This window comes from Oryx dammah, unplaced genomic scaffold (genome assembly GCF_014754425.2).
Source record: "Oryx dammah isolate SB20612 unplaced genomic scaffold, SCBI_Odam_1.1 HiC_scaffold_18, whole genome shotgun sequence".
In the NCBI taxonomy this organism is placed as follows: Eukaryota; Metazoa; Chordata; class Mammalia; order Artiodactyla; family Bovidae; genus Oryx; species Oryx dammah.
In genome coordinates this window covers 41,397,862-41,423,288 of record NW_024070202.1, presented here as the reverse complement: position 1 = coordinate 41,423,288, position 25,427 = coordinate 41,397,862, and positions in this window count along the sequence as shown.

Sequence of the window (25,427 nt, the reverse complement as noted above, 5' to 3'; positions counted from 1 at the left end):
TCAATTATATATACCTCAACAAAACTGTAAAATAAATAAAAATGCATTTGTTCCCTCCAATAACTCTTATTTCCCTGAATTAATTCTAACAAGTTTAATTTATCAGAAGACCAGAGGCAACATTCTGTGTGGAAACCTGTTTTGTTTTTTAATATCTGCAATAGACATAAGACAGATTATTATTATAAGTGAAATTGTTTATTTCCTAAACCCTTTCCTCTATTAAAATTTAGAATTAGGGGTGTAAGCATGTGAATCCAGGGATCCCTTACTTTTCAAATGACTACTTTACACATTCTCTGTGTAAAGTCCTATTTGAGGGCAATGGTAATAAAGAAGTCAAACTGTCTGAAACTGAATCCTGGCCCCACTGCTCCCTACTATGTGACCCTGAGCATGTGAGCCTCTCTAAGCTTCAAATAATTTCTCTCTAAAACAAGGATAACATAATGTCACCTTCCTATAACTGTTGCAAGGATTCAGTGAGTCATTATACATAATGTGACTATGTGCCTGACATATAGTAAATGTAACGGAAGATTTGGCTATTGTAATGTGATGATAGCGATGGTGGCGATGCTGCTGCTGCTGGCAATGATGACATGAGATGTATTACAGAGGAAAGAGCTGAAGAGGAAAGCTTCCCTTACCTCGTGAAGAAGGAAGGAGATGGGGAAAAGGACAAGCATTCATAATTCAAAAACAAAATGAGTACTGTAGTAGATATGTAAGTAGGGGGACCATCTACCCCAGCAGTATTCCAGTTTGTCTCTGTTGTGGCATAATTATTAACTTCATTCCACTGCACCTTCAGAATTGACCTATGGTCACTGTAAATAAAGACAAGCTGCTATGAGAGGCTGGGAGATAGACCTCAGGACTCAAAAGAGGAAAAGACTTCTGACCCAACCCATAAAAGGAATGGTTAGGAAAGGAAAGCCATTTCTGTGAAACGGAAATGGGCAGGGGAAGACTAACTTTTCCTTGAGTTTTCAGCAAAGCACAAAGGATAAAAATTCTGTAAGATCTTTTTTTAATCCACCTCCTAGCGTAGTAAAAATAAAAACACAAACAATTGGGACATAATTAAACTTAAAGATTTTGCTCAGCAAAGGAAGCCATAAACAAAATAAAAAGACAACCCTCAGAATGGCAGAAACTATTTGCAAATGAAGCAACCGACAAGGGATTAATCTCCAAAATACAAACAGCTCATGTACCTGAGGATCAGAAAGCAAACAACCGAATCCAAAAATGGGCAAAGTTCTGATAGACATTTTAGCAAAGAAGACATACAGATGGCTCAGAAGCACAGGAGGAGTGAGCCAGCAAGGGAGGCTGTTGTTTGCTCTTGCTTCCCCGATATGGGGCCCCAGCAGCAGGGGCCCCATAAAACCTTGCCTGAATTTCCTCTCTGGCCTCTGATCAATTTTTACTGATGAAGGAGGAACAAGAGGCCTGGTTGGTAACAAACTTAGCGGTGCCTGATGCAGGCCTTGTCCAGTTTAGAGAAAGGATCTGGACACCTCTGGAATCACTGAACACAGCTTCCCCGTGGGTGACAAACGGCCACCTGAGCCTCTTGTTTCCGAGTCACAAGGTAAGTCTGCCTTCCTGGCCCCTGGGGGCTCAGAACCCTGCTTCAGGCAATGCTTTCTTTCACCCTCCCTTTGTCCGTCTTCCCTCGCCACTTTCTCTTGCCCCTTTGCCTCCTTCCCTCTCCTAAAATCTCTACTTCTCCTCTCTCTGCCCTCTTCCCCTTCTGTCCTGTCCTGAGAGAGCGGCCATGGGGCAGCCGCAGCCTCATTCCTCTCAGCCTGTGACACCTGCTCCCTCTGGCCAGCAATGGCTCACGCTGACAGGTGCCAGGACAGGTGGGAGAGGCTCGCCTCACACCATGGCATACCTTGGTCCAGCAAGCTCTCCCTGGCCAAACATTTGTGAGAATGATAGAGGTTCAAACTATTAGGCAGGACGTTAGCCATGAGCAACGAAAGGCAGTCTTATTGATTGAATGTCCAATAGCTGCCCAATTTTGCCAAGCTATTCGCCAACGCTGCCCCAAACATGCCCCCATCAGTATTCTAAAATGGTCAGGGGCCCAGAAAAATTCCCCACTGGCCAATTGGAAGGACTTTCCCCACTCTGGTACATGCACACACTTCATGCTATTGTGTCCTTAGATATCCTTTGGTGGCCACTGGGCTCGTTAAATGTTCATAAATATTCTGTGAGTACATCCAACTATAACAGACTGAATTATGGGTAAGACATGCACACTAGTCTCGTTATACAACCTGTAGCTGTCAATTAAGACTGTCAAACAACAGCCTCCTGGATAATGGAAAAACTTTACCTTAAAAAATCTACACCCCTGTCCTTTGGTGCCATTGCACTCCTTGGCCTGGCCCACCTCTCTTCTGGGGTGCTCTCTCTGTTCTGTCCTTATTTTCAATAAACTCTCTCACAATAGGTAAGACCTCAGATTCATCTCTGCATCCTCACCAAGAGCTGAGGACCAGAGAAGGAGGGCTTTGCAGAGTCTCTTCTGCTAACAAAGCCTCACATAGTGTAGTGGCCAGAAGTACGATCATCTCAGTATTCTCACCGTTATTTTCTCTGCCAGTAAGAAAAGTCCTATTGAGAATGGGCTGAAGTGGCAGATTCTGTATACTGGTGTTCATGTGGGTGAGAGTCCCACCTGTGGGTAGGGGACCCACAGAAAACATACAACTGCCTGGTTTCCAGGCTTGATCACCCCTGTGGGTATTCACTGGTGTCTTCTGGAAGCACAGGGTTGGTGCCTGAATAGAGACCCACAGCAGGGCGGGCTGAAATGGCAATCTCTTTCTTACTCTTTTTTGTCTCTTTTGTGTCCCTCCTCTTTTCACCTCTCCCTTGGCCCTCATTCCTGCACTCCTGCCCCCTTTACCTTGACACTTTCTTGTTTGGGTCTTCAAGTTTTGTGGTTGGCATCTTTGTGCTGTAGTTTTGTGTGTCCAAATGCTCCTGCAAGTCTCTGCCAACACTGTGGGCACAACAGAGCACTTCAGCCTTGAAAGACACAGCCCACGCTGCCTGAGACTACTACCTTGGGTCACTGCGTGGAGTGGGATTTTAAAGAAAAGGCAGGAGCTTGAACATTTCCCTCCTCTGCTCTTGCAGTGAGACTATTCTGCCTGGGCTCTTAGGACTGCCTGATTCATCTCCAGTCCCTCAGACTGAGGAAAAATAAGAAAGACGGCCATTTTGAATTCAAGCAGGAATGCTTGATAGAATATTGGAATATTAATTGCTAAACAGGTCTCAATTTACTTACTTTTGTCTTCGTGGGAGAGAGAAATTAAGCTGTTCGGTGCTGCCTTGAGGTGTTCTCTTACCAGTTTACAGAATGTTAATGTGGAAGCAGTTCATGGAAAGTGGGATGTGTGTTTTCAGAAAAGAAAGTATGAAGAGTAGAAATACAGTTTGTTGAAAGGAATAGGGGTGATTTAGTCTCAGTGCTGGCTATTTCTGAATGTGGAAAGAATAAGGGACAAAATACAGCTATAGGAAGTTGCAGAAGTTTTATAGAAGACAAACATTGAGGAAAGAATTTTGTATGTGCCAGTATTTTTTATGGTTAGATTAAATTTAAGTAGGTAAACGGATTTTATTAAGAGTAGGCTGATGCAAGACTGGATTTGATTTCTCTCTTGTAAGAGAACACGTTTTCCTGGAATGCTGCTTTTGGTAGCAGATTGTGTGAGTTCCTATGTCTTTTAGTGATCTTTATGTCATGGTTACTCTGGCCCTTTGCTGCACCCCAGATGAAAAGGAAGGTATACTGAGAAAGGGTAGGGAACAAACAGATGGCCTACTGGCCACCAATCCATACCACATTTATCAGCTGGGTGGAGGTGCAATGCCAGAACATGACCTACACTGGAACTATGAAGATCGAGTAAGCCAGTTAGGATGAGATATGATATTACCTGTCATCAGAAGGAATGAAAAGGCATATGATGATGAAGCCTATTAATTATGATTAGATTTGTGAGATTACACAGGAAAAAGATGAAAACCTAGCAGTCTTCCTGAGCTGGGTGACAGAGGCATTCCGGAAGGACACTGATATACATCCTGAGTCCACAGGAGGGAGGGCACTACTCGCCATGCATTTTATCACCTAGGCTACTCCTGATATCTAGAGAAAATTTCAAACGCTTGAGGCTGGACCCCATATCCCACAGTCAACCTTGGTAGAGGAGGCTTTCAAGGTCTCTAACAACCAGATTTGGTGGCGGAGACCAATGAGGATAGGAGGCTAGTGAAGAGAATACAGCTTTTGGCTGCTCTGATTCATGCACCACCTTAAGGAAACCCTGGAGAGCCAAGGCAGGACAGTCTACCAAGAAGTCCGCCTGGGCCCGAACCAGTGTGCCTTCTGTCAGAGGGAGGGGCACTGGCAGGGGGAATCCCCTGAGCACCCTCCTGTGGGATGCCCAAGAGAGAACCCCAACACGCCCTAGTTCCTTGCAAATCTCTCGGATGAGGGATTCCCCTGACTGATAGGGTCTGAGTGCCTGCCCAGCTCCAGATCCATCATCATTACTCCAGTGGAGCCTCAGGTCACCCTAGATGGAGCAGGCAGAAAAACTGAATTTCTTATATACCTTGGAGCCACCTGCTCTGTTCCGGCTTAGCCAACTAGCTCCCTTTTCCAACTGTGACTGTATTGAGACAAGAGTTGATGAAGAGTCAAAGGTAAAGTGATTTAGATCTCCCCTTGCTTGCAGAATTAGGTCCATCATTATTACTCACTCCTTTTTGTGTATATCAGAATGCTCTGTTCCCCTCCTTGGAAGATATTTGCTAAATAAGTTAGAAACCAGTATACTCTTAGGACAGGGTGCAATCCAAGGAAGTAAAGAATCTGAACAGACAGATGTATCTGTCAGTATATGTATCTATTGTATCTATTGTAACCTAAAAGATCCACTGGTTGGCCATAAAAATATTCCCTAAGATGAAAATGAAATTGTTAGTCACTCAGTCATGTTCAACTCTTTGCAACCCCATGGACTAGAGCCTACCAGGCTCCTCTTGGGGATCTCCCAACCCAGGGATTGAACCTACAAGCTGATCGAATTACAGGTAGATTCTTTACCATCTGAGCTCTTAGGGAAGATATCCCTAAGATACCCTCCAAGTAATTAGAGAACAGGTAGATCCTACAGTTTTGGACACCTTGGTGCAGGAAGGGCAAAACATCCTTCCCTAATAAAAATACAGTCAAGGCCTGGGGAAAATGCCCTTGGAAAAGATGATATCCTTTAAAGTCTGAAGCCCTGAGGGGTATCGAACCACGGCTCAGCAAATTTCAGAAACACGGACTCATTAGGCCCTGCCAATTCCCTTGCAACACCCCAATTCTTCCTGTGCGAAGCCTAGTGGGGAGAATCAATTTGTGCAAGACTTAGGAGCCGTGAATGAGGTAGTCATCCCTATTCACCCACTTGTGCCAAACCCAGATAGCCTCCTCACCCAAGTGCCAGGAAGTGCCTAGTATTTCTGTTTGGGACTTCAGAGATGCATTTTTCTGTATTCCCCTCCATCCAGGCTCTCAATAGCTTTTGGCCTTTGAGTGGAGAGACCCTGACAGCCTGGAGGCTCCCCAGTATATACCAGGACAGTGCTTTCACAGGATTTTCAGGATAGCACCCACTTTTCTGGAAATGCATTAACAAGAGAACTGAGGGAGCCGAGCCTGGAGAATGGATCTCTGCTACAATATGTGGATAGTTTATTGATAAGTAGTAAGACCAACTAAGATTCAGATCAAAATACTGCTACAGTCCTAAATTTTCTGGACAAAAGGGGATATAAAGTCTCTCCAACCAAGGCTCAGCCCTCACAGCAATGGATTCAACATTTAGGATTTGTTTTGACCCCTAGGGGTACGAACCTTGGCCATAGATAGAAAAACAGTAGTTAGTGTATTACCAACTCCAACCACAAAGAGGCAGCTCCAAGACTTTCTTGGGTGTCTTGGGATGGCTGGGTTCTGTCGCATCTAGACTCCAAATCACAGCCTTATAGCAAAACCCTCTATGGGGCTCTAAAGAGAGGGGAGAAAGAATCCTGTCAATGGAATAAGGACACCAGTGGGACTTTAAGACTCTAAAGACTGAATTGAGCAGACACCAGCACTGGGGCTTCCAAATTTGGACAAGCCCTTTACCCTATACATTCACGAGCAATCAGGAACAGCACTAGGAGTCCTGACCCAAAAGTTGGCCTACTTTTCAAAACAACTGAACTTAGTGGCCTGGATGGCCAAGCAGCCCATAGGCAGTCACAGCCACAGCCCTGTTGGTAATGAGCCTTCCAAGCTGACCCTGGGACAACACTTAGGTGTATGAAACCTTCATCAGGTACAGTCTGTGCTGGAAGTCAAAGGGCATCATTGGTTGACTGGAGGAAGGGTAATGAGCTAGCAGGCACTCCTAATGGACACTCCTGACATTACCTTAAAGGTGTGCCAAACCCAGCAACCCTCTTTCCAGTGGTCAAGGGTAGAGACTTACTGCATCAGTAATATAGAGACCACAGAACAAACTTACTCTTCCAGATGAACCTCCTGACAGTCCTGAGATGGAATGGTTCACTGATGGGAGCAGTTTTGTAGAAATGGGAACCTGAAAGGCAGGGTATGCCATAGTTAGTCTAGACGAAGTCTAGAAGCCAAGGCTCTGCCACCCCAGACATTGGCCCAGAAGCCTGAACTAATGGTATTAATGAGAGTTTTGCAATTAGGGAAGATAGGAAATTAAATATTTTTGCTGACTAAATGTGGGTTCTAGTGTTACATGCTCACATTGCCGTATGGAAAGATAGACAAATGTGAACTGCTAGAAATTCCCTCCTGAAATATAAAGATATGATTCTGGCTCTTTTAGAAGTAGTACAGCCTCCCACCAGGGAGCAGTAATCCACTGTAGAGGCCAGAGAGGGAGGGATCTTTTGTGAGCCAAGGGATCAGGAGGGCTGATTAAACCGCAAAACAAGCAGCTTGACTGCAGGAACCTAAACAAGTTATAGCTCTAGTGATTGGCCTCCCTGAACCCCCTAGTCTTCCCCAGTATTCCCCACAGGAACAACAAAATGCTGAAAATGGGGCTATGAGAAGGGAAGCACAGGCTGGTATAAAAAGGAGGATAATGTTCTAACCCCTGAGTCCCAACAGTGGAAACTCACTAAGAGCTTACATGATGCTGCCTGCTATGGGAGGGATGCACCGTGGTACTCGATGCAAAAGGCCATTTTCCCCCCTAGGGAAGGGGCTTAAAAGAACAGTAAAACAAGTAACACATGCCTGTGGTTTCTGTGCCTATAATAAACCACAGACTCATCTAATTCCCCCTTCATTACTCAGGTCAATTCAATGCCAAGGGACATATTCGGGGGAAGATGGTCAGGTTTCACTCAAATGCCCCCACGATCAGAATGTAAATATCTTCTGGTATTTGTCCATACTTTCACAAGATGGGGTGAAATCTTCCCCACCTGTTCTGAAACAGCTACGGACGTCTGTAAGTCCCTTTTAAAAGGAGTAATTCCTTGCTTTGGACTTCCCATGTCCAGCCAGAGCAATAGTGGGCCCTCTTTGATAGCCAAAATCAGACAAGGGCTTACAACGACCCTAGGGATAGACTACAAGTGACACATCTCTTGGCACCACCTGTCTTCAGGGAAGGTAGACAAAATGAACCATACTTGAAAGAAAACTTCAGCAAAGCTCTGCCAAGAAACTCATGAACCTGGGCCAACTTGTTTCTTCTGGTACTCCACAGGGTCTGTGTAGCCCCCAGGAGTGGTCTGAGACTTAGCCCACTTGAAATGACCTATGGGAGGCCTTCTCTTACTCCTGACATTCTACAGGATAAGGAAGTGAGTCAGGCCCTGAGACATATTAACCTAGGACAAGTTCAGAAGGCAATCCAGGATTTAGCCCACAAAGCACTGCCAGTTCCCACTAAAAACTAGAGAAAGGAACTGTTCCTTCACAAATAAACCCTGAGGACCAAGTTCTTCTTAAAAGCTGGAAAGAGGGGCTCCCCAAGACCAATTATTACTAAAGAGAAGGGTCCCTATAAAGTGATTTTAACCAACCCCACTGCTGTCAAGCTGTTAGGAATATGTAGTTGGGTACATTTGTCCTAACAGGCAAGATGGTGGAGTAGAAGGCTGTGCGTTCCTCTTACCCTTTGAGAACACCAAAATCACAACTAGCTGCTGAACAACCAATGACAGGAGAATGTTGGATCCCACCAGACACCTGATGCCCAAGGGAAAAGGGGAGCCACAATAAGACAGCAGGAGGGGTGCAATACCATTTAATATCAAACCTCATAGCTGCCGGAAATATTTATAGGTTGCAAACAAAACCTTGTGCACACCAGGACCCAGGGAAAGGAGCAGTGACCTCCACAAGAGACTGAGCCAGACCTCGTTTAAGTGTCTCAGTGTCTCCTGTGGAGGCACAGGTCAGTAGTGTCCTGCCACAGGGACAGAGGCTCTCACTGCAGCAGACCTGGGAAATGTGGTGTGTGGCAAACGTCCTCTTGGAAGAGCTTGCCATTAGCTCCACTATAGAGCTGCAGAGTAGGCAACCCACAGACTGGAGAACAATTATAACAAAGAAGTTCTTACACTGTTGCAAAAGTTCTAGGTCCCACAATAGATTTACCAACCTGGAGATCTGGCAAAGGGACTGAGAACCCCAAGGGAATTTGACTTTGAACACCAGTGGGACTTGATTACAGAACTTCCACAGGACTGGGGAAACAGAGACTCTTGGAGGGCACAAACAAAATCTTGTGTGCACCAGGACCCAGAGAAAGGAGCAGTGACCCAAAAGAGACTGAGCCAGATTTGCCTGTGAGTGTTCAGGAGTCTTCAGTGGACACTTGGGTAGACACTGGCCTTCCTCGGGGTCAGGAACACTGATTGCAACAGTCCTAGGAGGTGTGGCATGCTGGCATAAGTCCTTTTGGAGGAGGTTACCATTTCCCCTACAATAGTTTCACCTCCAGTACACAAAAGGGAAGGAACACAGCCCCACACATCAGCAGAAAATTGGATTAAAACTTTACTGAGGAAAGCCTTGCCCATCAGAGCAAGACCCAGTTTTCTCCACAGCCAGTCCCTCCCATCAGGAAGCCTTCATCAGTCTCTTATCCTTATCCATCACAGGGCAGACAGAATGAAAACCACAATCACAGAACACTACCCAAACAGATTACATGGATCACAGACTTGTCAAATTCAATTAAACTATGAGCCATGCCATGTAGGGCCACCCAAGACACACAGGTCATTGTGGAGAGTTCTGACAAAAGGGGGCCACTGGAGAAGGGAACGCCAAAGCACTTCAGCATTCTTGCTCTGAGAATCCCATGAGCAGTATGAAAAGGCAAAAAGATATGACACTGAAAGATGAACTCCCCAGGTTGGAAGGTGCTCAATATGCTGAAGAAGAGTGGAGAACTGGAGAAATGGCTCCAGAAGGAATGAAGAGGCTGAGCCAAAGAGGAAACAATGCTTAGTTGTGGTGGTGAAAGTAAAGTCCGATGCTGTAAAGAACAATATTGAATAGGAACCGGGAATGTTAGGTCCATGAATCAAGGCAAATTGGAAGTGATTAAATATGAGATGGCAAGACTGAACATCAACATTCTAGAAATCAGGGAACTAAAATGGATGGGAATGGGCAAATAATTCAGATGACCATTATATATACTACAGTGGGCAAATATCCCTTAGAAGAAATGGAATAGTCCTCATAGTCAACAAAAGAGTTCAAAATGCAGTATTTGGATGCAGTCTCAAAAACCACAGAATGATCTCTGTTCATTTCCAAGGCAAACCATTCAAATCATAGTAATCCAAGTCTGTGTTTGTCCCTCCACTAAAGACAAAGAAGCTTAAAGTTGAACATTTCTATGAAGATCTATAAGACCTTCTGGAACTAACAACCAAAAAGATGTCCTTTTCATCACAGGGGACTGGAATGCAGAAGTAGGAAGTCAAGAAACATCTGGAGTAACAGGCAAATTTGGCAATGGAGTACAAAATGAAGCAGGGCAAATGCTAACAGAGTTTTGCCAGGAGAACACAATGGTCATAGCAAATGCCCTCTTCCAACAACTCAAGGGACAACTCTACACATGGACATCACCAGATGGTCAATACTGAAACCAGACTGATTACATTCTCTGCAGCTGAAGATGGAGAAGCTCTATATGGTCAGTAAAAATAAGCCCTGAAGCTGACTGTGGCTCAGATCATGAACTCCTTATTGCAAAATTTAGACTTAAATTGAAGAAAGTAGGGAAAACCACTAGACCATTCAGGTATGACCTAAATCAAATCCCTGATGATTATACAGTGGAAGCAACAAATAGATTCAAGGGATTAGATCTGATAGACAGAGTGCCTGATGAACTGTGGACAGAGGTTCATGATACTGCACAGGAAGCAGTGATCAAAATCATCCCCAAGAAAAAGAAATGCAAAAAGGCAAAATGGTTGTCTGAGGAGGCCTTACAAATAGCTGAGAAAAGAAGAAAAGTGGAAGGCAAAGGAGAAACCAAAAGATACACCCATCTGTATGCAGAGTCCCCAAAAATAGCAGGAGAAATAAGAAAGCCTTCCTAAGTCAGAAATGCAAATAAATAGAGAAGAACATTATGAATGGGAAAGACTAGAGATCTCTTCAGGAAAATTAGAAAAACCAAGGGAATATTTCATGCAAAAATGGCACAATGAAGGACAGAAACGGTATGGACCTAACAGAAACAGAAGATATTAAGAAGAGGTGGCAAGAATACACAGAACTATACAAAAAAGATCTTCATGACCCAGATAACCATGATGATGTGATCACTCACCACAAGCCAGACATCCTGGAGTGAGAAGTCAAGTGGGCCTTAGGAAGCATCACTACAAACAAAGCTAGTGGAGGTGATGGAACTCCAGCTGAGCTACTTCAAGTGCTAAAAGATGATGCTGTGAAAGTGCTGCAGTCAATATGCCAACAAATTTGGAAAACTCAGCAGTGGCCACAGAACTGGAAAAGGTCAGTTTTCACCCCAATCTCAAAGAAGGGCAATGCCAAAGAATGTTCAAATTACTGCAAAATTGCACTCATTTCACATGCTAGCAAGGCAATGTTCAAAATCCTCCAAGCTAGGCTTCAACAGTATGCAAACTGAGAACTTCCAGATGTACAAGTTGGATTTAGAAAAACCAGGGGAACCAGAGATCAAATTGCCAACATCCATTGGATCATAGAAAAAGCAGGAGAATTCCAGAAAAACATCTACTGCTTCATTGACTGCATACAGTAAAGACTTTGACTATGTGGATCACAACAAATTGTGGAAAATTCTTAAAAAGATGGGAATACCAGACCACCTTTTCTGCCTCCTGAAAAACCTATATGCAGGTCAAGAAGCAATAGTTAGAACTGGACATGGGGAGGCGGTCCTAAGATGGTGGAGGAATAGGATGGAGAGACCACTTTCTCCCCAACAAATTCATCAAAAGAACATTTAAACGCTGAATAAATTCCACAAAACAACTTCTTAATGCTGGCAGAGGTCATCAGGCACCCAGAAAAGCAACCCATTGTCTTCAAAAGGAGGTAGGAAAAAATATAAAAGACAAAAGAGATAGGGACAGAGCTCCGTCCCAGGAAGGGAGTCTTAAAAAGAGAGAAATTTCCAAACACTGGGAAACACTCTCACTGCCGAGTCTGTGGCGAGCCTTGATACCTCAGAGGGCAACATAACTGGGAGGAAGAATAAATAAATAATTAAAACCCACAGATTATGTGTCTAATGGTAACTCCCATCAGCAGAGAAGCAGCACAGATGCCTGTACCCACCACTAGCAAGCAGGGGCTGGGCAGGGAGGCGTGGGCTGCTTTGCTTAGAGTAAGAACCAGGTCTGAATGCTTCGAGGGCAATCAGAGGAAACTAACTTGGGCTAGCAAACCAGACTAGCCCGTGGAATAGCTACCACGGGAAAAGCCCTAACCTAAGATGCAGTCAGGTCCGCTCACAGAACAAAGGACTGAAAAGAGATAGCCAGCAGCAGACCATTCCCCTCCGGTGACAGGCAGCCAGAGGCAGAAGGGGGCAATCGCAGCCCCAGAGAGGCATTATCTACAAATTGCAAACAGGCTTCTTTGCTAACTAAGACTTCTTGGGATTCTGGACGGTCAACATCCGCCAGAGAAGGCACCCCAGTTGTACACCCAGAAAACCGAGTGGCAGCGATGGGGGAGGCGATAAGTCGCAGCAACCGCACTTACCAAACACCTCATCACCTGAGCTGCTCGGACCTGGGAAGGGCACAAAATGCAGGCCCAACCGAGTCTGTGCCTCTGAGGACTACCCTAGTGCCTGAACGGCTTAGACCTGGGAGGTGTATGCAGCCCAGGGCCGGCCTCGGACAGTTCCCAGCAGAGCAACCTAGAGCCTGAGCAGTGTGGGCAGGGAGGGCACAAGCACTGTGAGCGGGGACAGGCCCAGTGTGGCTCAGACACTGCGAGCACAGGCCAGTGTTATTTGTTTGCAGCGTCCCTCCTTCCCCACAGTGCGACTGAACAAGTGAGCCTAAAAAAGTGCCCACCACCACCCCCTTGCATCAGGGCGGAAATCAGACATTGAAGAGACCAGCAAACAGAAGAAGCTAAAACAGAGGGAACTGTCTTGGAAGTGACAAGTGCAATAGATTCAAACCGAGTATTTAGTACCGACTACATAGGAAGGGGCCTATAGATCTTGAGAAATATAAGCCAGACCAAGGAACTAGCTGAAAATGAACTGACCCGACACTGCCCACAACAACACCAGAGAAAGTCCTAGATATATTTTTACTATTATTAAAAAATTTTTAAAAATTTTTTAATTCCTCTATTACTCCTTTAATTTTCATTTTTATAACCTACTATTACTTTGCAAAAAAAGAGACCCTATCTTTTAAAGCAAACTTCATATGTATGTATGTGTGTGTGTGTATATATATATATATATATATATTTATAATTTTTGTGACCTTTTTCTTTTTTCTGTTCTTTAATATTGTATTTTTTGAAATTAATTAATTAATTTATTTTTAATTTTTACTTTACAATTCTGTATTGGTTTTGGCATAGATTGACATGAATCCACCACAGGTGTACAAGCGTTCCCAAACATGAACCCCCTCCCACCCCCCTCCCCACAACATCTTTCTGGGTCATCCCCACGCGTCAGCCCCAAGCGTGTCATATCCTGCATCAGACATAGACTGGTATTTCGATTCTTACATGATATTATACATGTTTCAATGCCATTCTCCCAAATCATCACACCCTCTCCCTCTGAGTCCAAAAGTCCGCTATACACATCTGTGTCTTTTTTGCTGTCCTGCATACAGGGTCATCATTGCCATCTTCCTAAATTCCATATATGTGTGTTAGTATACTGTATTGGTGTTTTTCTTTCTGGCTCACTTCACTCTGTATAATCAGCTCCAGTTTCATCCATCTCATCAGAACTGATTCAAATGTATTCTTTTTAACGGCTGAGTAATACTCCATTGTGTATATGTACCACTGCTTTCTTATCCATTCATCTGCTGATGGACATCTAGGTGGCTTCCATGTCCTGGTTATTATAAACAGTGCTGCAATGAACACTGGGGTACACGTGTCTCTTTCAATTCTGGTTTCCTCAGTGTGTATGCCCAGCAGTGGGATTGCTGGGTCATAAGGCAGTTCTATTTGCAATTTTTTAAGGAATCTCCACACTGTTCTCCATAGTGGCTGTACCTAGTTTGCATTCCCACCAACAGTGTAAGAGGGTTCCCTTCTCTCCACACCCTCTCCAGCATTTATTGCTTGCAGATTTTTGGATCGCAGACATTCTGACTGGTGTGAAGTGGTACCTCATTGCGGTTTTGATTTGCATTTCTCTAATAATGAGTGATGTTGAGCATCTTTTCATGTTGTTGTTAGCCATCCATATGTCTTCTTTGGAGAAATGTCTATTTAGTTCTTTGGCCCATTTTTTGATTGGGTCGTTTATTTTTCTGGAATTGAGCTGCAGGAGTTGCTTGTATATTTTTGAGATTAGTTGTTTCTCAGTTGCTTCATTTGCTATTATTTTCTCCCATTCGGAAGGCTGTCTGTTCACTTTGCTTATATTTTCCTTTGTTGTGCAGAAGCTTTTAATTTTAATTAGATCCCATTTGTTTATTTTTGCTTTTATTTCCAGAATTCTGGGAGGTGGATCATAGAGGATCCTGCTGTGGTTTATGTCGGAGAGTGTTTTGCCTATGTTCTCCTCTAGGAGTTTTATAGTTTCTGGTCTTACATTTAGATCTTTAATCCATTTTTAGTTTATCTTTGTGTGCGGTGTTAGAAAGTGATCTAGTTTCATTCTTTTACAAGTGGTTGACCAGTTTTCCCAGCACCACTTGTTAAAGAGATTGTCTTTTCTCCATTTTATATTCTTGCCTCCTTTGTCAAAGATAAGGTGTCCATATGTGTGTGGATTTATCTCTGTGCTTTCTGTTTTGTTCCACTGATCTATATTTCTGTCTTTGTGCCAATACCATACTGTCTTGATGACTGTGGGTTTGTAGTAGGGCCTGAAGTCAGGCAAGTTGATTCCTTCAGTTCCATTCTTCTTTCTCAAGATTGTTTTGGCTATTCGAGGTTTTTTGTATTTCCATACAAATCTTGAAATTATTTGTTCTAGTTCTGTGAAAAATATCTCTGGTAGCTTGATAGGGATTGCATTGAATTTGTAAATTGCTTTGGGTAGTATACTCATTTTCACTATATTGATTCTTCCGATCCATGAACATGGTATATTTCTCCATCTATTAGTGTCCTCTTTGATTTCTTTCATCAGTGTTTTATAGTTTTCTAAATATAGGTCTTTAGTTTCTTTAGGTAGATATATTCCTAAGTATTTTATTCTTTTAATTAGACCAGTTAGACCTAATTGATATCTATAGGACATTTCACCCCAAAACAATGAATTTCACCTTTTTCTCAAGTGCTCATGGAACCTTCTTCAGGATAGATCACATCCTGGGCCATAAATATAACCTTGGTAAATTCAAAAAAATAGAAATCATTCCAAGCATCTTTTCTGACCATAATGCATTAAGATTAGATCTAAATTACATGAGGAAAACTATAAAAATTCCAACATATGGAGGCTGAACAACACGCTTCTGAATAACCAACAAATCACAGAAGAAATAAAAAAAGAAATAAAAATATGCATAGAAACTAATGAAAATGAAAACACAACAACCCAAAACCTCTGGGACACTATAAAATCAGTGCTAAGAGGAAAGTTCATAGCAATACAGGCATACCTCAAGAAACAAGAAAAAAGTCAAATAAATAACCTAACTATACACCCAAAGCAACTAGAAAAGGAAGAATTGGAGAACCCCAGAGTTAGCAGAAGGAAAGAAATCTTAAAAATTAGGGCAGAAATAAATGCAAAAGAAACAAAAGAGATCATAGCAAAAATCTACAAAGCCAAAAGCTGGTTCTTTGAAAGGATAAATAAAATTGACAGACCATTAGCCAGATTCATCAAGAAGCAAAGAGAGAAAAATGAAATCAATAAAAGTAGAAATGAAAATGGAACAATCACAACAGACAACACAGAAATACAAAGGATCATAAGAGACTACTATCAGCAATTATATGCCAATAAAATGGACAACTTGGAAGAAATGGACAAATTCTTAGAAAAGTGCAACTTTCCAAAACTGAACCAGGAAGAAATAGAGAATCTTAACAGACTCATCACAAGCACAGAAATTGAAACTGTAATCAGAAATCTTCCAGCAAACAAAAGCCCAGGTCCAGACAGCTTCACAGCTGAATTCTACCAAAAATTTGGAGAAGAGCTAACACTGATCCTACTCAAACTCTTCCAGAAAATTGCAGAGGGAGGTAAACTTCCAAACTCATTCTGTGAGGCCACCATCACCCTAATACCAAAACCTGACAAAGATACCACAAAAAAAAAGAAAACTATAGGCCAATATCACTGATGAACATAGATGCAAAAATCCTTAACAAAATTCTAGCAATCAGAATCCAACAACACATTAAAAAGATCATACACCATGACCAAGTGGGCTTTATCCCAGGGATGCAAGGATTCTTCAATATCCACAAATCAATCAATGTAATACACCACATTAACAAATTAAAAAATAAAAGCCATACGATTATCTCAATAGATGCAGAAAAAGCCTTTGACAAAATTTAACATCCATTTATGATAACTCTCCAGAAAGCAGGAATAGAAGGAACATAGCTCAACATAATAAAAGCTATATATGACAAACCCACAGCAAACATTATCCTCAATGGTGAAAAATTGAAAGCATTTCCCCTAAAGTCAGGAACAAGACAAGGGTGCCCACTTTCACCCCTACTATTCAACATAGTTCTGGAAGTTTTGGCCACAGCAATCAGAGCAGAAAAAGAAATAAAAGGAATCCAAATTGGAAAAGAAGTAAAACTCTCACTGTTTGCAGATGACATGATCCTCTACATAGAAAACCCTAAAGACTCCACCAGAAAATTACTAGAGCTAATCAATGAATATAGTAAAGTTGCAGGATATAAAACCAACACACAGAAATCCCTTGAATTCCTATACACTAATAATGAGAAAATAGAAAGAGAAATTAAGGAAACAATTCCATTCACCATTGCAATGAAAAGAATAAAATGCTTAGGAATATATCTACCTAAAGAAACTAAAGACCTATATATAGAAAACTATAAAACACTGGTGAAAGAAATCAAAGAGGACACTAATAGGTGGAGAAATATACCATGTTCACGGATCAGAAGAATCAATATATTGAAAATGAGTATACTACCCAAAGCAATCTATAGATTCAATGCAATCTCTAACAAGCTACCAACGGTATTTTTCACAGGGCTAGAACAAATAATTTCACAATTGGAAATACAAAAAAAAAAAAAAAAAACTCGAATAGCCAAAGCAATCTTGAGAAAGAAGAATGGAACTGGAGGAATCAACCTGCCTGACTTCAGGCTCTACTACAAAGCCACAGTCATCAAAACTGTATGGTACTGGCACAAAGACAGAAATATAGATCAATGGAACAAAATAGAAAGCCCAGAGATAAATCCATGTGGCTATGGACACCTTATCTTTGACAAAGGAGGCAAGAATATACAATGGAGAAAAGACAATCTCTTTAACAAGTGGTGCTGGGAAAACTGGTCAACCACTTGTAAAATAATGAAACTAGAACACTTTCTAACACCATGCACAAAAATAAACTAAAAATGAATTAAAGATCTAAATGTAAGACCAGAAACTATAAAACTCCTAGAGGAGAACATAGGCAAAACACTCTCCAAGATAAATCACAGCAGGATCCTCTATGACCCATCTCCCAGAATATTGGAAATAAAAGCAAAAATAAACAAATGGGACCTAATTAAAATTAAAAGCTTCTGCACAACAAAGGAAACTATAAGCAAGGTGAAAAGACAACCTTCAGAATGGGAGAAAATAATAGCAAATGAAGCAACTGACAAACAATTAATCTCAAAAATATACAAGCAACTCCTGCAGCTCAATTCCAGAAAAATAAACGACCCAATCAAAAAATGGGCCAAAGACCTGAACAGACATTTCTCCAAAGAAGATGTACAGATGGCTAACAAACACATGAAAAGATGCTCAACATCACTCATTATCAGAGAAATGCAAATCAAAACCACAATGAGGTACCATTTCACACCAGTCAGAATGGCTGCTATCCACAAGTCTACAAGCAATAAATGCTGGAGAGGGTGTGGAGAAAAGGGAACCCTCCTACACTGTTGGTGGGAATGCAAACTAGTACAGCCACTATGTGGAGAGTCCTTAAAAAATTGCAAATAGAACTGCCTTATGACCCAGCAATCCCACTACTGGGCATATACATGGAGGAAACCAGAATTGATAGAGACACATGTACCCCAGTGTTCATCACAGCACTGTTTATAATAGCCAGGACATGGAAGCCACCTAGATGTCCATCAGCAGATGAATGGATAAGAAAGCAGTGGTACATATACACAATGGAGTATTACTCAGCCGTTAAAAAGAATACATTTGAATCAGTTCTAATGAGGTGGATGAAACTGGAGCCTATTATACAGAGTGAAGTAAGCCAGAAAGAAAAACACCAATACAGTATACTAACGCATATATATGGAATTTAGAAAGATGGTAATTATAACCCTGTATGTGAGACAGCAAAAGAGATACAGATGTATAGAACAGTCTTTTGGACTCTGTGGGAGAGGGAGAGGGTGGGTTGATTTGGGAGAATGGCATTGAAACATGTATAATATCATATATGAAATGAATCACCAGTCTAGGTACAATGCATGATACAGGATGCTTGGGGCTGGTGCACTGGGATGACCCAGAGGGATGGTACGAGGAGGGAGGTGGGAGGGGGGTTCAGGTTGGGAACACGTGTATACCCGTGGCAGATTCATGTTGATGTATGGCAAAACCAATACAATATTGTAAAGTAATTAACCTCCAGTTAAATAAATTTAAAAAAATTAAAAATTAAAAAAAAAAAAGAACTGGATATGGAACAATGGACTGGTTCAAAATCGGAAAAGGAGTATGTCAAGGCTATATATTGTCACCCTGCTTATTTAACTTATGTGCAAAGTACATCATGTGAAATGCTGGCCTGGATGAAACACAAGCTGGAATCAAGAGTGCAGGGAGAAACATCAATAACCTCAGATATGCAGATGACACCACCTTTATATCAGAAAGCAATAAGGAACTAAAGAGCCTCTTGATGAAGCTGAAAGAGGAGTGACAAAACTGACTTAAAACTCAACATTCAAAAAATGAAAATCATGGCAACCGGTTCCATCACTTCAAAGCAAATAGTGGGGAAACAATGGAAACAGGGACAGACTTTACTTTCTTGGGCTCCAAAATTGCTGTGGACAATGACTGCAGCCATGAAATTAAAAGATGCTTGCTCCTTGGAAGAAGTTATGACAAACGTAGACAAAGGATTAAAAAGCAAAGGCATTACTTTGCTGACGATGGTCCATATAGTCAAAGCTAGGCTTCGCTGGTGGCTCAGTGGTAAAGAATCCACCTATAATGCAGGAGATGTAAGAAACACGGGTTCAATCCCTGGGTCAGGAAGATCCCCTGGGGGAGGGCATGGCAATCCACTCCAGTATTCTTGCCTAGAGAATCCCACAGACAGAGGAGCCTGGCAAGCTGAAGTCCATAGGGTCACACAGCAGTGGTCACAACTGAAGTGACTGAGCACACACATGATTTTTCCAGGAGGCATGTACTCCTGAGTTGGATCATAAAGAAGGCTGAGTGCTAAAGAATTGATGATTTAGAACTGTGGTGTTGGAGAAGACTCTTAAGAGACCCTTGGACTGCAAGGAGATCAAACCAGTCAATTCTAAAGGATATCAATCCTGAATATTCACTGGAAGGACTGATGCTGAAGCTCCAATACTTTGTCCACCTAATGTGAAGAGCTGACTAATTGGAAAAGACCCTGATGCTGGGAAAGACTGAAGGCAGAGGAGAAGGTGATAACAGAGGACAAGATGGTTGGTGGCATCACCATCTCAAAGGACATGAGTTTGAGCAAGCTCCAGGAGATGATGAAGGATAGGGAAACCTGGTGTGCTGCAGTCCATGGGATTGCAAAGAGTTGGACACGACCGAGCAACTGAACAGTAACATTTGCCCTGACTAAAGCTTTTACCTCTAGAAGCTGCATAGGTCACAACAAAACAACAAAACATGAGATACCTATTCAAATGACGGCATCATGAACAGGTAAGTAAAATTATATGGTGGGTTGGAGGAGGATTATCTGAACTCTTAATGAGACTTGGAACCATTCTTGTATCTTTGGCTGATGTGTCTCTTGACAACCATCTGACCCTTGAGTTCCTTCTGGCAGAACAAGGTAGAGTTTGTGGGACAACTAATGCTTCCTGCTGCACCTGGATCAATGTGACAGGACGTGTTAAAATTATTATTAAGGAAATATAGACCCAGAAAGAGTGGCTTGATAATTTTGGCAGGGTTGATATTGCCTCCTTTGTCCAGTCAACAGTTAAGGAAGCCAAAGTTAACCTGGTTCCTTCCTTTTCTAGGCCCTTTAATGGCTCTTGTTGCTCCTCTCCTTTTTTGCTTTTGTTTAACCTTTTGGTTAAGTTTGTGTTTTTTAGGCTTTAACAGTTTGAAGTAAGGCTCATAATGGCTCAAGGAATTCAGCCCATTATAGTGGAAAGTGGCCCAGGTCCCTGTAGGTCCTCAAACAATCAGCAAGGGACTTTTACACCTCTAGAGTGGGCTAGGGTCTATGGCCCTTGTCCAGCAGAAAGAAGTTTCAGAAGAAGAGGCCTTTGGCCCCTTACCCCTTAAGAATAAGAGTGCAGAGTTTCTCAAGGGAGGATGAAACAGGATGGGACTCGGGACCCTTTGTTGCAAGTGTGGCAATGCTTGCACCTGGACACAACTCTCCTCAAGCAACAAAATACAAAAAAAACCGCATGCAAAATACAAAGAAACTGCATGCATAAGTTGAGGCAAATTCTGGTCAAAAGATACAAAGAAGCCAAAAATCCAACTGCCACTTTTGAAGAGCCCAGAGCAAAAGCAGGGAGTCAGGAGTACAAGCAGGGTGCTGGGGATGCCCACTACACACAGTACCACAAGGAGCGGGCAAACAACTAAGCCAACCCTCCAGCCTGCCCCCTGGGAAGACTCCTACCTTCACCCCATATAAAGAACAAGTTCGTCCACCCCTCAGGGAGTGAGTCAACAAGGGACTCTGTTGTTAGTTCTTGCCCTCCCTCAGGGGCCTTGCCTGAAAACAAACAAACAAAAAAACACATGAAAAGATGCTCAACATCACTAATTATTAGAGAAATAGAAATCAAAACTACAATAAGGTATCACTTCACACCTGTCAGAATGGCCATCATTAATCAGTCTACAAACAATAAATGCTGGAAAGGGTGTGGAGAAAAAGGGAACCCTCCCATATTGTTGGTGGGAAAGTAATTTGGTACAAACACTATGGAGAACAGTATTGAGGTTCTTTAAAACACTGAGTGGAGCTGCCATAGGGCTTCCCACATGGCTCAGTGGGAAAGAATTCACCTGCCAGTGCAGGAGATGCGGGTTCAGTCTCTGGGTCAGAAAGATTCCCTGGAGAAGGAAATGACAACCCACTCCAATATTCTTGCCTGGGAAATCCCATGGACAGAGGAGCCTGGCAGACTACAGTGCATGGGGTCACAAAAGTCGGACACAACTTAGTGACTAAACAACAACAAAGCTACCATATGATCCAGTAATCCCACTCCCAGGCATATATGCAGAGAAAACCATAATTCAAAAAGACACATGCACCCAAATGCTCACTGTAGCACTATTTACAATATCTAGGCCACGGAAGCAACCAAACTGTCCGTCCACAGAGGAACGGATAAAGACGATGTGGGGTGTGTGTGTGTATAAAATGGAATATTATTCAGACATAAAGAGAATGAAATAATGCCATTTGCTGCAACACGGATGGACCTACATACTGCCATACTGAGTGAATTCAGACAAAGAAAAACAAATATCATATGATATCACTTATTGTGGAATCTAGATAAAGGGTACAAAGCGGAGGTAAATTGGGAGATTGGGATTGCCATATATACACTACTATATATATATATATGTACACACACATACTATATGTGTGTATATATACACACATATATACTTACATATATATACACATACACATATACATATATATGTATGTATATACATACATATATATAAAACACGTAACTAACAAGAAACTTCTGTTATAGCCCAGGGAACTCTACTCAATACTCTGTAATGGCCCATATGGGAAAAGAATCTAAATAAAGAATAGATATATGTATAACTGATTCACTTTGCTGTATACCTGAAACTAATACAACATTGTAAATCAACTGTATCCAATAAAAATTTTAAAAACTCCAGATGAAATTCATCTTGTTGCTGTAGCAAATCATTACCAAATTAGTGCCTTCAAACAACACAAATATATACTCTTAAAATTCAGGACATCAGAAGTCTAAAATGGGTCCACAGGATTACATATCATCAGGAGGCTCTGAGGAGACTACTTCCTTGCCTTTTCCAGCTTCTAGAGGTTGCCTGCATTTCTTGCCCCATGGCCCTTTCCTCTGACTTCAAGACCTGCAGCCTAATCTCTTCTCTCTGAATTCAGTTTCCATCATTACATTTTCTAAATATAAATGTTCTGACCCTCCTGCTTCTCTCTTTTAAGGACCTTTGTGATTACATGGGGCCCTATCTGGTTAATACTGGATCCTCTCCCACATTTTAGGATCCTTAATGTAATCACATTGGCAAGTTATTTTTATCATGTAAAATAAAATACTGGCTCCAAGGATGACAACACAGGAACCATCATCATTTGCTGTTTTCACTGCTTTGGTGCCAAGAGCATAGTTAGTGGTTGTGGTTTAGTTGCTAAGTCATGTTCAACTCTTGTGACCCCATGGACTATAGCCTGTCAGGCCCCTCTGTCCATGAGATTTCCCAGGCAAGAGTACTGGAGTGGGTAGCCATTTCCTTTTCCAAAGGATCTTCCCGACCTGGGGATTGAAACTGGATCTCCTGTATTGTAGGTGGACTCCTGAGTTGCAGGTGGATTCTTTACCTTCTGAGCCACCGGGGAAGCCCCTTAAGAGCATAGTACTTGGAAATAAATATAATTCTATTAAAGATGAAAGATTCACTATTTTAACAATCTCAGGCACATGGCTAAGTCTACTAACTCTAATTTTCAAAACCAGAATCAGGAACTCATTTATTGAGAAAACAGGGCTCTAGACTTCAGTGTGACTTTGAGATGTATGCTTTGACTAAAAGAACACCAGTGTAGGAAATCATTATCTGAGTATAACTGACCATGATATTAAAGTGAAAGCCTTTAAGACATTGCTTTTGTAAGATTATGAATTTCCTCATAATAAATAGTGATAAATAAGGCTGGCTGGATATTTTCTTGACAGATGAAATGGAAAATTCTAAAACTATACATGTTTAACAAAATTTAGATTATATTTCAATTGTGTTCTAGTTCATTGAACAAAGTAAAGCAAAAGAATTGACTCTTGATATAGCATTTTTTGCAAAAAATGAGTTAGAGAGTTCGAGTATGACTGCCTTTCTATTTGGCTTTTGTGGATAATCTTAAAGAATCCTTTTAAAAAACATATTTGACAGTATACTGAAATTTTCAAGCATCTCTCTTAATAATTCATGCCTGAATAATCTATTTTGTTACTCTTACGTTTTCCTTTATTTGCTAACAATTCTTATTCTGCCAGATTTTCATTTTTTTACAAGGATTGTTTACAGTATTTTTCCAACGTTATTTTCATCAATTACATTAAGTCTCAGACTAAATGACATTGGTATTTTTATTTCACAGTTTGAATCATATTGCATAGAACATCAGGCCATAAAATACAAACGTGAAATTAAAAGCTTGAATGGGTAAGGATATTGCTGTCATTGGTGATCAATGTAGTCCTATTAACAGAAGAAGGAATATTCGGGCAGGGACTAACTGAATCAAAAGTTCTAAATGAAATTTTCATCATATGATAAATTTTCCATCCCTAAGCAATATTTTACTAAGGGGAACTCAAATACAGAATGAACACACAGGCTTTACATGCATAAAGTTGCAATAATTTTAAAAAATATACCTGGGACTAAAAATCACATTCAGGTTGCCTTTGAAACTTTTGCTCCTTATTTTATTATTATATTAAGTGCATTTAATAGAGGGATGATTAATTTATAACAATTTTTCTTACAAATATGTTCCATAAGATTGCTAATTATGTCTAAGTAAAAGTTTACTATTGTGTCCCTAGCACTTAGATTCAAACAGAGTAGGAACTCATTCAGTATTGGAGGAGAAAGCATGATATAACATTTTAAAAAGGGGATTATGTACTTCACTAAATTGCAGAATTTATTTAATTTGTATTATCCATATCGACAAAGAATCCATTGTAGAAAGTAGGACAATCCAATTCAATACTTAAGACTAATGTGTAATGCAGAAAACATATGTTTAACTCCTTTTCTGCAAGAACATTCTTGGTCATAATTCAAACTCAGTATTTTCCATAATTTTTCCACTGAATATAGTATTATCCTAGACAGACATTTAGAAAATAGGGAAATTTCCTATCAAACAAATTTGGAAATAAACAATATACTATAATCTTCCTCTTAAGAGTGTCAAGAACTCTGATAAATCCTGCTAGAAAACAAAACACTTTTTAAAAATAACTGTTATACTTTATTAAGGGAAGTTCAGCAAATGCCTGAAAAGACAAAATGAGTACATTTAGAACTTAAAAAAAAAATATTTCCTTCTCTTTTTCTCTTCGTTTGTACTTGACCTTTCTCTATTACTTTGAGCTTTGAGATGTGCCAAATAGAGAATGAAAAGTTAAAAAAAGAAAAGGAAGTAGGTGAAAAAAGGAAGAGAGAAGGATAAAAGCTGGAAGAGTAGAAATGTTCAACAGATACAGAGCTGATGGGTAAGCTTCTTACTGTACTGTATAAAGTCAAAATATATTTGGAGCTTCCCATATGCCTGTCTTCGGTCACAGCATTCTCCATTCCTTCAAGTGTGAACTAGGATTCTGAGGTTTGTGTTTATTATTCCCTTGTGTTTATGAAGTTACTGCAAATGTACATATCCTTTAACTGCATGTTGCTTGGTTTTTCATATTTTTGAAATGATGTATATGGCCTCAAACTGCATGTATTCTTCTATGACTTGCCTTTGTAACTGTTCAACATCATCTGTGAGATTTATCCATGTTGACATGTGCAGCTCTTGTTCATTTATTTTCACTGCTGAATTTTAATCCACTCCGAGACCATATTACAATTTATGTAGTCATGCTCCATTACTGTACATCTCGACCATTTTGCCTGCTTTTGCCAACACTGTCATGAACATGCTCTTCTTGAGTATATACTTAGAAAATGGAATTTCTGAGTACAAGCAAATTCCTGAACTTTGCTAGACATGAAACTGTTTTGCAAGGTGGGTGTAGCAATTTGTACTCCTACCAGAATTCCATAAAGCTAACAGATTATTCACATCCTCAGAAACACTCGGTATTGTTAAACTTGAAACTAATTTGCAGCATGGCAGCAAAGTTTATTTCACGATCAGCTGCTGGGAGGTGGAGC